The following is a 13982-nucleotide window of genomic DNA, read 5'->3' on the forward strand; positions in this document are numbered from 1 at the left end:
GAAGGCCCTTTCCAACATTAGTGATTCTGTGATTCTGTGATCCCGCTGCCTCAGTTGTCCTTGGCTACCCGACATGGGGACCTGTGCTTCTCGCCTTCTCCACCCGCCTGCCAGCACCACCCTGGCCATAAACCCAGCTGATCCCTCACCCAGGCGTTACTGAAGTGCTGCCCAGGGCTTCCGCACGACCAAGCCGTGGCATAAGGCCACAGCGACCGAGAGAAGGGGGAAGGTGAGAGTTTGTCCTAGGACCCTGGGACCGGTGTCGCATCCCCCGGCTCACTACACAGCCGTCAGCTCTTCTGCTGATGCTGCTGTAGGACTTTGGGTCTGCAATGTCTGAGCTTGTCTTTCATGGTCTGGGATTTATTTCCTCTGCCCCCCCCCGCCAGATTTTGCCTATCTGTACGTTTCATGGGCTCCTGTGCATTGGTTGCTAGGTAGCTCCCCCTCCTACTCCCTTTGGCTCGCCCTTAACTTACTGCCGATCTCTCCAGTAGTTCCCGCACCCTTTAATTACATTAATATCTGTTACAGTCAAATGAAAAAAAGAACAAAAAAGGGGGAAAAAAAAAAGCTCCAGGAACAAGCAAAGGCCAGTCAGCACAGCAGGCCTCCATCTTTTGGCTCTATCTTAATCCCCCCTTCCTGCTTTTTCAAGCAGACCCCCTCGAGTCCTTTTCCTTCTCTTGAGAAAAGCCCAGGCATCTCTTGAACTCATTCCTGCACTTTGCCTCAACCGTCTCCCCCGTAACTTATTCCATATGTTTGCTTGGCTTTGCCTTCTGCCAGGGTTCCCCGTCTGCTCCCAGCTCCTGAACCCTTAGATCGTGTCCCTGGGGCTCCCTGTTGCCTTAACTGGATCATCAGCCTGGCTGTGAAGCTTCCCCAGCCAGCCCTGCTCCCCTCTCCCTGGCTGCCTCCCGGGCCCCAAGTCCCAAAAATAAACCTTATTTCGGCACTGGGTGTATAAACAGATGATGCAGGTTAAATTTAAAATATATTGAAGTTGATGAGCGCAGGTGCAGGGGCTGCGATTCATCCGCTGGAAAGAAATGCCTCTCTCTGGCGGGGTGTAAGAGGAGAGGGGAGTCCCTGTGGCCCGGCGAGTGGGGAGTGCTCCCCCCTTGCGCCCCTCCTGCTCCCCCCCGTCCCCCCCCTGCACCCCCCCTGCTCCCCCCCTGCTTCCCCCCTGCTCCCCCCCCGCTCCCCTCCGGCCCGCTCACAGACCCTGCCGACTGCCTAAAAACCAGGCGGCTTGCGCTGGGGCGGGGGGGGGGACACACACGGTTTCAAAGGCCCCGCGGAGGAGGAGGCCCTGGCTTTCCCCCAGGCCGCAGGATCAGCAGAGGGCAGCCCCTGGGCCGTGCAGGTGTAGGGCTGAGATGGGCACCCCCCCCCCCCCAGCTCCCCGAGGCTGCCCCGCTCCCTGCCCTAGCACCGGGCGTCAGCTGGGGCGCGCGTGCCCGCCTGAACTGGCGCGTTGCCCAGTCTGACGCCGACGTCGAGACTGGGCTGCGTCTTGACGCATCAAGCCCACGCCAGGATGTCGCCGCATACCCCGGTCCCGGAGACGCTCCCCTTGCTTGCTGCATCCCGCTGCACCAGGATGGCTGGGAGAAGCACCCGCTGCCTCTTCTCCTAAACGTGGGTACCTCGGCCTCCCACCCGTGGGAAGCTTGCGCTGGTGCCGGTGCAGCCGGGGCACCCCCCCCAGGCCCCCTGCCATGAAGTCAAGGGGCTTCAAACCCACCCTGTAACTCCTCCTTCCACCGAAAATGAATGACAGGTGTTCTCATTGAGCTATGGTAGCTACGGAGGAATTACGCAGCCGTCACGCTAATAACGGCCGTGCGCTGGCAGGGAGGGGAAGGAGAAGAACAGAAACTTAAAACAGCGTCTTGTTGTGTTGTTTGATCCATGGCACCGCCAGCTTCAGACAGAAAGCTGCAGTTAGGGGTAATTCTTCCGCCTGCAAAAAATATTAAGAGCCCTGCCTGTGTTTATCAACAGTTGAAATCCCAGTTGCAGTGTCATACGACGCAAAAAGCTTGCTTGCTATCATATTTTACTTTATGCCACGGAAACTTTGGAGGTGACGTGGAAGTCTGTATCTGGGGAGCCTCGCTGATAGCTGGAGCCCGGGGGCAGACATTCCTGTCCCTTGGCCTCACAGACCTCTGAGGCTCCGGAGCAGAAAGCGCTCATCCTCCCCTCCGCCCGGACAAAACCTCCCTTGTAGATACATATATCCATATGTCCTCAAGCCTTGAGTAGGAGACCGCCAGCTGCACGACCTGCTCAGATCACACTGCTGCTTTGTTCGGGCCGCAGCCGTGCCGTGCTGAGGAGCAGGTCTCCCGTCGGCAGTCCCGCAGCTCGCTCAGCCGGTTGGAAGCCGCTACGCAGCTTTCTGCTCCGACGTCTAACTTGAAATGCCGCCCGTCATTCCTGCGGAGTCCAGCGGGCAAGCGAGGGCACCAGGACCCCAGCACGTCGTCAGCCCGGAGGTGACCTCCCTCCGGCTAGGTGTTCACGGGTCTCCTCCTGTCGACACGTTAGCACAGCGACAGCCAGCGTCACGCTGCGGCATTGTGCTCCCTGCCACCATGATGGCTTTGGGTCGCGAAGGGCGTAGGTACAAACCCGGACATGCGCTTCTGCTCTGCCACCTGCAGAAACAGCGGGGCTAAGACGGTGTCCCCACGCTTCAGATGCCATGTACCTCCCCAACGGCATCTTCCCACAAATACAGCCCAGTGCTACCCCCTGTCACCCGCGTGCCAAACACCATTTCACTTGAACTCTGGGTGCGACTCGGAGGCAGCAGGAGGAGGAGGAAAAATATGGGGCAATTACGTAATCGGGACAGAAATAATTAGGTAGATGAAATCCTAAGAGAAGTAATCCATCTTTTGAAATGAACTGGCAGCTTGAAAAATTTAGAAATCTTCATCAAACTATTACAAGCCCGAAGCCTGCGTGTGCTTTGTTTTATGGGTTCTTAACACATACTGGACATGCAAGAATAATTAAGGGTTTGCAGTCCATCTTCTTGATACTGGAGCTGGACGCTGGAGACCACGATAAATAATCCGTGAATGATCCTTCAAAACCGAATAGTCTATCAATTAAAAAAAAAAAAAAAGACTCTTGTCGTATAATTCACTTATCTACTTAATGTTGTCACGTTTTGGTGCTGAAGGTCTAGATTAAAAACAGAAAACATAGAGTTAAAACATGCCTACCATAATATTATCCGAAGTAACTTTTATTAACTCCAGGCGTTATAGGAAAGTAACAGGATTAGAAAATGACTTCATCTGATCAAAGGCTAGAAGAACTGAAAATGTTTCCTTCCACTTAGGAAAGAGTGGGAGAGAAGTGTTAATTGTCACGATGTGGCAGGCGTGTGCCAGACCCATGAAAACACTCACCCGCATCCCCGGCCTGACCACGTCGTGCGGCTCGTACTGTGTATGAACACAGAGGTTTCTCTGCGCGGGTTCCCCCAAACACAGCTGTTCGATTTTGGCTTCACTTTTAAACCATTGCCAGCCAAGACCCATCCTCACCGTGCCAGCAAAGCAAAGCTCGAGGAAGCGCTATCTTCTCCCACCTTGGCGAGGAGAGGAAACTTTTTTTCCTTTATTTTTAAACCTGTGGTTTGCTAAACATACTTCTGACGTGTTCCCTAATACTCACTAGCCGCGCCGGAACGACACGACCCATGTGCTGGAGCCTGTGGTTACAGCCCGGCCAGCTTCAGCCGCGCAGGCGCTCACGGGGCTCGGGCGGTCAGAGCTGCGCTGCCGCTGCCGAGCAGGGAGATAACCTCCTTGGTCGCACGCGCAGCTCGCCGGTCCCTGTCCGCAGCAGCCTGCTCCTTCGGGAGCACCCAACCGCGAGTGCCTCTCATCGGAGGTGCCCGATGGGGGGAAAGGCTGAAAACTGCAGGCTACAAGGTGCGCGAGCCCCAGAGCAGCCAGCCCCACCGCTTTGGCTGTTGCCTTGCTCGTACGAGCGTACCCCTGCTTAAAACTCCCCCACTGCCCTGACTTGACACACTGCTGGTGGTCCAGTACGTTGAAGGGTGGGTCTCCTCCTCCGGGTGTCCTTCTGCTCCGGGGACACAAATCCCTGCCTGACTCCGCGGCCTCCCCACACCTGCATCAGCTCCTGGTCGAGCAGGGCACTCTCAGCGTCGCACAGGAGCTGAAGCAGCCCCAGCTTAAGACTTCCCTGCATGGGGCATGGTGACAAGGGCCCAAGTGGCATCTGTCCTTGGGAACCTATGACCCACAGCCCCTCTGGTCCTCCCCTCTCCTGCTCCAGGGTCCAAATACCCCAAATTCTCTCCCCCAGGCTACCAGTGCTCCCACTTCAACTTCTCTTGCCCCAGCCTCCCCCCAGCCCAGCTCTCTAAGCCCCTCAGGCCCAGAGGAGCGTACACCCTTCCCTGCTTGCCCAGCATTTCCAGCCTCGGTCCCCCCTGCGCTTTGCAAGCCCCATCCTGCCCCAGCTCCCGGCGTGCCTAGTGTTGCCAGTCCTTCCCTCCCATGGCTGCTGGCTGACAGCAGCTGAGGGGTTTCCTCACTTTAATAGTCACATCTAGGCTCCTGCCTGTCCAGACAGCTGCAGCAGACACACGGACACGTCTTGCAAAATCTTGGGCTGCCTGGGAAAGCCTTGATTCTCAAGGCTCTCTGCAGCCATTCCCGTGAATATTGCAGGCACCGGCTCTCTGCGCCACGCCGCATTCCTTGGAGCAACGGAGGCGAGGTTAGATTGGGTGAAACTTCCAGGGATTTTCATTTTTTTTAACAGTTGGCTCCAGCCCTTGAAACATCTGTCCATCTGGAAAAGACCACGGAGCTCACGAGACTCATTTTAACATTAGCTGGCCCCCAGTAACAGCGCCAAGCCCCACCTACAAAGGCCAAGTCATCCCCATCTGCAGCCATCTCCCCTCGCCTCTGTCTCACTCAGGCAATCATCCATCTTGTCCGCTTCTTGTGGTTTTTGGGAGAACTCTGCCACCATGGCAACGGCTGTGTCAGACGGACTGACACACACCCATAACGCTGGAGCAGACGCCCCAAGAGTTTTTGCCATTATCAAATCCTTCCACTTCCCTCACCCGTTAACTCTTTCGATGCTGACATTCCCGTGTTGCCTGCGAAGCCTCTGGTCTGGCGACCAGTTTGCTTTGCTTTCCCTGGGAGAAGTAGTGGAAGAGCTTCCCAATTTTTTAACGCGCTTGTCGGGGGTTAGTTTTGAAGGAGGTATGAGAGGCTGGAACATGAGTTTTGAGGCTGGTGACTAGTGGCTTGACACCGTTCAGCGGGCAGGAGTCCATGCATGGGCTAGCTATGCATCTGATGATAGCTATCTCAAGAGCGCGTTAGCTGGTCCTTATGGGATTGTTCTACTATTGCATCCTCGTGGGTTTGTTTTTACACAGCGAAGTCCTTTTCACTTCATACCTCTCATCAAAAATTCATTTGGATGTAAAATGGGGTTAGGGACTGCGTATCAGCAGCCCAAGCAGCCTTTTACCCATCTCTTTTCACACCGGTGCCAATGACTTGCTGGGACTCACAGCCAATTGGTTTCTAGACCAATCTGGAAAAACAGGGCAACCTCAGCCTAACAAATGGCTGCAGACCCGCCTCTTGGCATGGGGGAAGCCAAGGGTGAGAGGAACCAGCTGCTCTTTCCATATTTCTCCTCCTCCTCCTCCAACATGTCTGGGAGGAGAGGTCTTCCCTGGGATGCCAGCTGCATCCTCCACAGTGTGCGTGGGGACAGCTTCGCTGGATACGTCTCCAGTCCTCCAGTGGCCAAACACCCGAGAAACCTGCCGTGCCCGTGACTTCTCAGTGGCTTCAGTCCCAGCTTCAGAGACTTGGAGATCATGCTGGGCAGAGGCAGACTTAACTGGGGGCGTGGTGGCGATCGCAGGGCTCATCTAGAGAAGCTGAGAAAATGAGCTGAGGCCGGGGGCTCTGGCGCTGAGGGTGTGCGTCTTCTGTGGGCAACACAGACAATGACGCAGACCTTAAAAATGCAAATCTTTGGGCTATAAATTTACTCTTCTACCCAAGGCAGTTGTTAGTTTTCCATATTTATTTATATTTCATTACAATCTGGATTTTTATAGATCTTCTACTTTAAGTTTTATATTTAATTGAATGAGAGTCCTGGTATCTTTCTGCATGCGTTTATGTGGTTTCCATTAACTACTGTGCAATCTAAGAAAGATCTTTGTTAACCAAAAATAAGGAACGTTTGTTAATGTTTAATGGAAACAATAACAATAAAATTACACAATGATAATTAAAACCACCCCAACCGTAAAAGCTCCTTCTTAATGAATCATATTAAGAGAGGGTTCAAGCATGTATTTATGACCTGGGTTGTGATTTATGGGCTAAATCCTGCCCTCGTATGCCTGCGTGAGGCTTTCACTGATTTCCATGGGGGCAGCACGTGCAGCGGAAGAAGGCAAATTTTGGATGCGTGCTGATTCAGTGCTGCCAGAAAAGAACATTATTTTACCCTGACACAGTATATGCAGAACTAAAACGTAACCCTCCTCCCCCCACCATTAAAAATAGAAAGAATATGAAGCATGACGTTGCCTTGTGCCCTGATGCTCTCCTGGTAACTGGCTATTGGGAGCCTTTCCAACGGACGGCCCAAACTCCCAGCAGTGATTTATCACTAATTGTCGCCACGGACCTAGAGCTGCAAGCGGTTTGCAGGGGAAACAATAACTGACGTCGGCAAAACCACTTTCTCGGGCGGTTTGCAGGACCCAGCCTATTGCACAACATCGCACGCTCAAGAACTGGGTTCTTTTTTATGCTGAAATTTCTCTATGCTACGCCGGGAGCGGAAGGGGCTTGCAGCAATGGGTGCAGCCCTCGCTTGCTTTCCTTCTGAGGCTGATTGACTTTCCCTGCGTGGAGTAAATGGCCCTTAGGGCATGTGAGAATCAGACCCAAAACGTTTCTGATTTGCGTGGAAGAGTCAAGAAAGACAAGGCACTATTCATTAAACTAATAAGATGTTACGACGTTAATGATTTTTAATTAGTCAGATATAGATTTTTAAAAATCCTCATACTTTTAGGGCGCAAGCGGATAGATGTGGCAAGTATTATCACCAGGCACAGCGCTTTGGAGGTATTTACAAAAAACAGACTGTCTTTAGAAAGATGACTGATCTCCATTTATTCCAGAGCGAGCAGAACTGTGATCTGATTTAGCAAACGCCCGATGGCTGCATGATAGAGCTGCAAACTTGCACTGAGGGGAGAATTTAATTTTAAAAGTCTGCGAGCGGTAACCAGCGCGTCGCACAGGGCAGGCTCCACGTCTCTCTAAGAGTGCATGTGCCTCTGCCCGGCCATGTAGCCCCCTCTCCATCCTGCCCTCCCTCTTCATCCCCAGGAGCCGCTGGGTCCCGGCTGTGTCCCCCCGGCACAGCCAGCGGCACCTCCCCGGATGAAGTATTTTGCAGAGCGAGCCCTGGACCCGGCTGCGAGCGAGAAACGTGGGGGAGGCTGCAGACCGTGCTGCTTGCGCTTGTTTGCACAGGCTGCCAACGCAACTCCGAGACTTATTTTTTAAAAAATGGAGCCCCCTAATGTCTATTTAAACCAGTAAAAATACACATCCCCTTCAGGCTTCCAGCCGGAGCCCTGACCCCTCAGAAAGCCGCTCTCGGCGTCTTCAATTAACAAATACGAAGCAAGCGCCCTCCTTTCCCAGCACAATGCAGGCTGCCGCTATTATCCCTGGCCTCCCAATTATCGCCGAGAATCTTGCACTTAATGAAGTTTCTCTCCCTTCCCCTCCTGGCTGCCCAGACTCGGGGAAGCTTGCCGAACCAATTTAGCAAAACGTTAGGAAGAATAAAACGTAACTGCGTCGCTCTTTCTTTCTTTTGCCGTTTAGTCGGCAGCTCCCTGCTCTGTTCTCAGCTGTGTCCTTCAGAGCGGCGCAGATCAGAGCATGGAAATGCATATCTCGTGGGTGCCGGGAGATGTGAATCATGAAAATGGAGACAATTCCTTCCCCTTGATCACAGTGTGCCCACTTTTTTATTAAAAAGGGAGCCTTAAATAAAACTCTCGCATCTGAACATCTCCAAAATTGGGAATCGGATCTAGGTTTTGACTGTAATTCTGCCACCGCCTATGACAGTAATGGGTCAAGCCAGGCTTCGAAGGCGAGCCATTACCTGCTGGTGCCCTGTCAAAAACCCAGCGTAAATCAGGCTGGGACTGCAGTGCCCCCAGACCAGCTTCCAGCCTTGCAACGTTGCCTGGTCTTCTTTTTTTCTTTCCTCCCACATCATTCCTCTTTTCTGCTTTTTCCTTCCGCCTGTGGTCATCGCTTTATTTTGCCTTCTTTTTCAACTTTAACAGGATAGCTAACACTCCTTCCACTGCCTTGCCTGAAGATTTTTCCTTTCCAGGTCACCCCACTCTGTAACAGCTTCTACCTGTATTTTTAACAGCATTCCTATAATTAAGAGCAAAGAAGAAAAAGAAGTCTGCTTAGATTTTTTTTTTTAAAACATGCCACATTGCTGCCGTTAATATTTAATATTGGCAACACGGTGTGTCTTATTTAATGCCACACCTTTCATGAAGAGAGGCAAAGGACTCCCTCATCTTAACACCCCCTCCTCGTCGATTAATCCTGGCCAGGATTTGAGCCCCCAAGAGCACCTACCACAATGCAGATTTCCCCGGTTTAAAACAAAGGCGTAGCCACCCCCAAGGATGCAACATTTGTGGCTTCTTCACAAGCCAGCCCTACGGAGGGATGCACGCAGCAAGGTCTGAGAAGAGCTTAGCGACGCCGCAGCTGCCAGGCCCATATGAGGTACCGAAATGGGGATGGAAACTTCCTGAAATTTCCTGAAAACTCACTGAAAAAAAAAATTGAGCAGGATTTCAGGGAATCAGTTCGCAGATCTGGATGTCAGTGGACAAGTGGGTTTCTGGCTGAACATTTTTCAGATGAAATGTCTGGGAAAATGCTGAGCTCTCCCTGTGAAACCAGATGTCCCACCCATTTTTGCTTTCTGACCCTGCATCCCTCATCTCCTTGTCGTCTCTGCGGTCCATGCCCTGGGCACAGCCCCGTCCCCTTCCTGTGCGGTTACCGCCGCTGCAGCAATGACACGCCACCCACCATCACGGGGCACCGAATCGAGCCTGGTGTCCGCTGGAAAACCGAAAGTGGAGCGAAGCGTGGGGGCAAGACCTCTGATTAACTCCCTCTGCCAGGACTGCTGAACTTAAGCACTTGGGGGTTATTCTGGTGGACAGAAAATCTCTTTCAGGAGGGGGAGAATAGAAAATCACAGTAAATAAATTACAGCTGGGTGGCAGCTCTTCCCCTCCTGCCCCCGAGGAAATCGAGATGTCTTTCAAATCAACGAGCCAGGCAGGGCTTTATCTGAGGGCAGGCTCTGACTTTACCTGAGCCTTAGAGCGGGCTGCAGGAGAGCAAAATAAAGAGGCCGAGTCCCCAGCTGGCCTTTTCAAAGTGTAAGGAACCTCTTCTAGCCTGAATGCATTTCTACTGCAGTTTATTCCAAACTCAGACCGCGCGCAGATGCTGCCTGTTGGCACCTTGGATGTGCAGGTGCCTTCTGGAAGGAAGCGCTGGGGACCTGGCAGCCAACGCAAGCCAGCAATCCAGCGCCTGGGATGCCGGCGATGGGGTCCTGCCTCTATTCCCGAGCCCGGGGGCACAGACGCCGAGCTGCTAAAGCAGGACGATGCTCCCAGGCTCGATTTTTGCCCGTCCTGGCTCTGGCTCTGCAGAAGGTGGAGTGGAAATCGCACCAGGAGCTGAAAGCTGGAAGGACAATAAGGGGATGGTAGGTACCAGCTGCCAGCTGAGACCCCCTGAAAGCGCTGGTACCCAGAGACAGCTGCCACCCCAGTGACCTGCCGGCTGCCCCTGCCAGGGGAGGTGAAGTCCTCTGGGGGTGATCTGGGCTCCCAAAACCTGGGAGGAACTCCAGATTAGGGGAAAAGCATTCTGGTAAGGGAGGGAGGAGAAAGCACCAGACAAAGCAATCCATGACGAGCAAATTTCCCGCTTTGATGGCCCAGGAGCTCAGCACTGTGCTAGTGCTCGGCGGAGCGGAGGCAGGGAAATCAATTTGGCTGGAGCCAGCGCTGTCCCAGCCAGGCGCTGCGATCCCTTCCATCTACCGCCAAGGGTATTTTCCTCCTTTTCCTGCCACGTTGCCGGGTGCATCTCTTGATTTCAAGGCTCCCCGCTTCCCCGTTTGATTGCTTGCCATGCGTCTCTCCGGCGTGCTTACCCGGCCCACGTCCCCGCGATGTAAAGGAGCCTGCGTTCGGCGGGTGCTGCCACCCCTGCCACCGGGAATGGCCGCGGGATGGCCACACGGCGGGCAGCTGCTCAGTGTCTCTCTTCATCCCTGCTGAACGCCGGGCTGCTCACCACGTTAGCTCCCAAATATTTTACTAACAGCCAGAGCCTGAGCTTCACAGGGATTATTGCCTCTGTTTGCAAAGGGCTGAGTACAGCAGAGGGAGAGGAGACAAAACTATGGCAAATTTTGTCTCTAATTTCAGGTGGCCACATTGAACACTTGTTTTTTGCTTGTATTTCAGACTTTGTATGTCCATATAATGGCTCCCCGGCTTCCTGCCGCGGCACTGAATGCAGATCTAACCCTTCATCTTGCAAACTGGATACTCCACAAATGGAGACTTCATCACCCGGGTCCCGGCAACCTGTATGAATTTTGGGTTAAGCCAGTTTCTTAGCATTCAGTCTGAGCTCTATGGCAGCGAGGGATACAAATCGGTGTGTCAAGCCTTTTGCCTTAATCCCATGACTGTGACATCTCCTTCTGTCATCCTCACTACCAATGGACGTTTTGGACACTGAAGGATGCAGCAGTCCTGACTGTGAGAGCCTAATTCTCTGTGCAAACCCTCCTGCCTTCCCAGCACTGTCCATTTGGGTGCCAGGGGATGGCATCTGTTTCCCAGTGGCTTTTAAGGCTTTTCTCCCTCTGTTGTGGAATGACAGCAGCATTTTTTTCACGAGTAGAAATGGGCCAAAACTTGAGCTTTTGCTTTTTGGAAGTGCCTGTGTATTTCCTCCTGTGATTTGACTGCAGACCCAGTAATGGGGATTCAGACAGCAGTGTCTGACCGCCCTCGGTTTCCCTGCCTGCTGCCTCTCTGCACGGTGCTGAGGAAGGACGTGAGCTTGGTCCAGCCCCCAGCCCAGGTGGGGAGGGCTTGTGCCCCACCACGAGGGCTGAGAAGGTCTGGCTGCCTTTGCTGCTTTCCCAGCATTGTAACCCAGAAATGAAGCCTACCCCAGTATTGCTAAATGAAAGCGTGCAGGGGCTGATTTGTGTCCCCAAGACAAGGGGGGATGTTGTATGTTGGCATTTCCTCTAAAGCAGTCTAAAATAGCATGGCCTTGGGTTTTCTCTGGGTCTTCTCTGAACCAGCCCCTGTGGTCCTAACGTGTGACCATGACCCCTTGCACTTTTTTTTGGTCCAGGTTAAAGCAACTGAAGTAACAGGAGGGCTGCGTTGCAGCCCACCAGAGCTGACTTTTACGGTATGAAAATTTATGGCATAGCATGAGGTAGAGCTTAAAGGCTTAAGGGGTGGCTGAAGGTGCAAGGTTTGCTGGGGTAGCAGTGAAGATAGATAGTGGGGATAGCAGGAGGAGCCCAGGCTGATGTAGCGTTTGTCATCCTGCCTTTTGGTGGTAAGCTTGGTCCCCACTTTTGGGATCGATCGGGTTGTGCCCCGGCAGTGCCTTGGAGAGCACTAGCTCATACACGGGTATGCTGTGGGTCAGGGTCAAGGAGCAGAGGAAACATTCAGCAGTGGGGGTGATCCCATGCTCCACACCCCAACTCCCTGATTGTTTCTTTAGTGGTGTGCTTGTACCCAGAGGCAGCAAACCCAGCTGCACAGCTCATCCGATGGCAGCCCTCCTTTCTTGCATCCCCAACACGGTCCAGATTGCTTCTTTTTCCAGTTGTAGCGTCAGCAGCTTTTGAAAAGCAAAAGGGAGAAACCCCTCTGCAAAGATACAACCAGAAGGAAGGCTGCCAACCTTTAAATGGTGCTTTGGCCCAGCAGAGCTTTTGGCAGTGATGTCCACCAGCTGAGCTGATGGTGTGGCTGGTAGCTGTAGCAAACCATTCTTCACCAGGTGAATCAGCACCTGGAGGGATGGGAGACAGGCGTGTTGCCAGGGGCTGAAGATGACCATAGCCTCTTTACAGGTGGTAACCAACCTCCTTCGCCTGGGGTGACTTGTGTGGCTTTTATCCCCACCTATTCCCGTTCCCTGCGTTAATGCCCTTCTTCATCCGTCCCAGCTTGGGGCTCCCTTTGCCTCTTCTGCATGCTAATGCTGGACACTTCCCTTTCCTGTCCATGCAGTGCCAGGAGAAGCACTGAAAATCTGTGTCATCCCATCGATGCTTTCATCTCCAGCATCCAGCTCCTTTGCTGCCTTTGAGAGCGCCGAGGAGCAAGCGCAGGGAACACCTGGCTCCGCGCCGCTGCCCTGGGGCCAGCCCTGGCAGAGGAGCCTGGACCTGCAGCGACTGCGGCCGCCGCTTGCCCCGGGCTGTGCTGAGGCAGGAATGAAGGTTGCCCTTCAGAGGGTTTGAGCATAACCGCACTGGGGTAAATTTGCACAGGGCCAGCAAAAAAGGATTCCTTTTTCCCTGGCAAGTGCTGAGAACCTTGATCCAAGCCCTGAAAACGCTCAAAAGAGGTGCTGGCAGAATGGTTTTAGCACAGACAAAACTGAAGTATTTTCTTCCAGCTCCATTCAGAGAGCCAGCTGAATCATTTTTTGAAATGCTTCCCTAAATATTCAGCCAGAGATGTGGAATACGTCTGCACAAATGTGTAAAAGAAAAGCATGGAAGGACTCTGATGTGCACTGCGGAGTATTAGAGAAGGTTAGGCGCAGCTATCCCCACCTGCTCCGGCTCTAGCACGCAGCTCTAACCTCTGCTTTTGTGTAGTCTGGGTGTCCTTGACCAACACTGTCAACCGCTGTATGAAACGTCGTTATCTCTGCCACGGAGAAAACACTTCACAGGCTTACTGTGACACTCGGTCATTTGTGTAGTATTGAAGGATGGAAAGTGTTACACATGTGTTAGGCATTATTATTAACTCAGAGAGTTTCTGGTTTCTAGTACCATGAACAATAGTCGCAGATGTACAAGGGTCTGCATAGTTTACGACAGAGGTAGGCTAGAATAAAGATAGTGTTGAACTTTCTATTGGTTATTTTTAATTCAAAACCAGATCTGGAACTGAGGTTCAGCCTTTGCTCTTTAGTTATCCAAGTAATAAAATTAAGACCAAGACCAGATGAACTTAGGAAAAGTTAAGGTTCAGATCATATCAAAGACTGTACCTCAGGCCCAAATTTAACATGCTGATACTTTTTCTCCTTGCTTTTAATCTGTGTAAGGGAATTCCTCCTCTTCTTTACAGAAACCAGGTGTGTCTTCTTTTTTGGCTGGCATTTCACGGCAAAGTGTGTCCTGGTTTATGTGCCTGATCTTCATTTCACAGAACAAAAAAGGAAAAAGAAGCCACTATTGCTTGCAAGTATTAAAATGGCAACGGTGGATGGGAGCAAGATTCAATGCAATGGAAAGCAGATTAGATTAAGCAAACTGTTGAAAATTTATTCTTTTGGTTAATTTTATCTGTAAAATTGTCCTAAAGACTAATATTGTCAATTCTAATTTGGCTCTGTAGGACCCTGCGTGAATCCAAATCCATCCTATTTTGGCAGGCCTTTTTATCACCAGTAGTACAGTGACATCTAAGTGTCAAGAAGATGGGCCAGTCGGAGCATAGAAAATTGATTTGAGCAGCACCATCCCCCCTTGGCTGACTGCAGATAAAC

Source organism: Phaethon aethereus, assembly GCF_964289735.1.
Source record: "Phaethon aethereus genome assembly, chromosome: 1".
NCBI lineage: Eukaryota > Metazoa > Chordata > Aves > Phaethontiformes > Phaethontidae > Phaethon > Phaethon aethereus.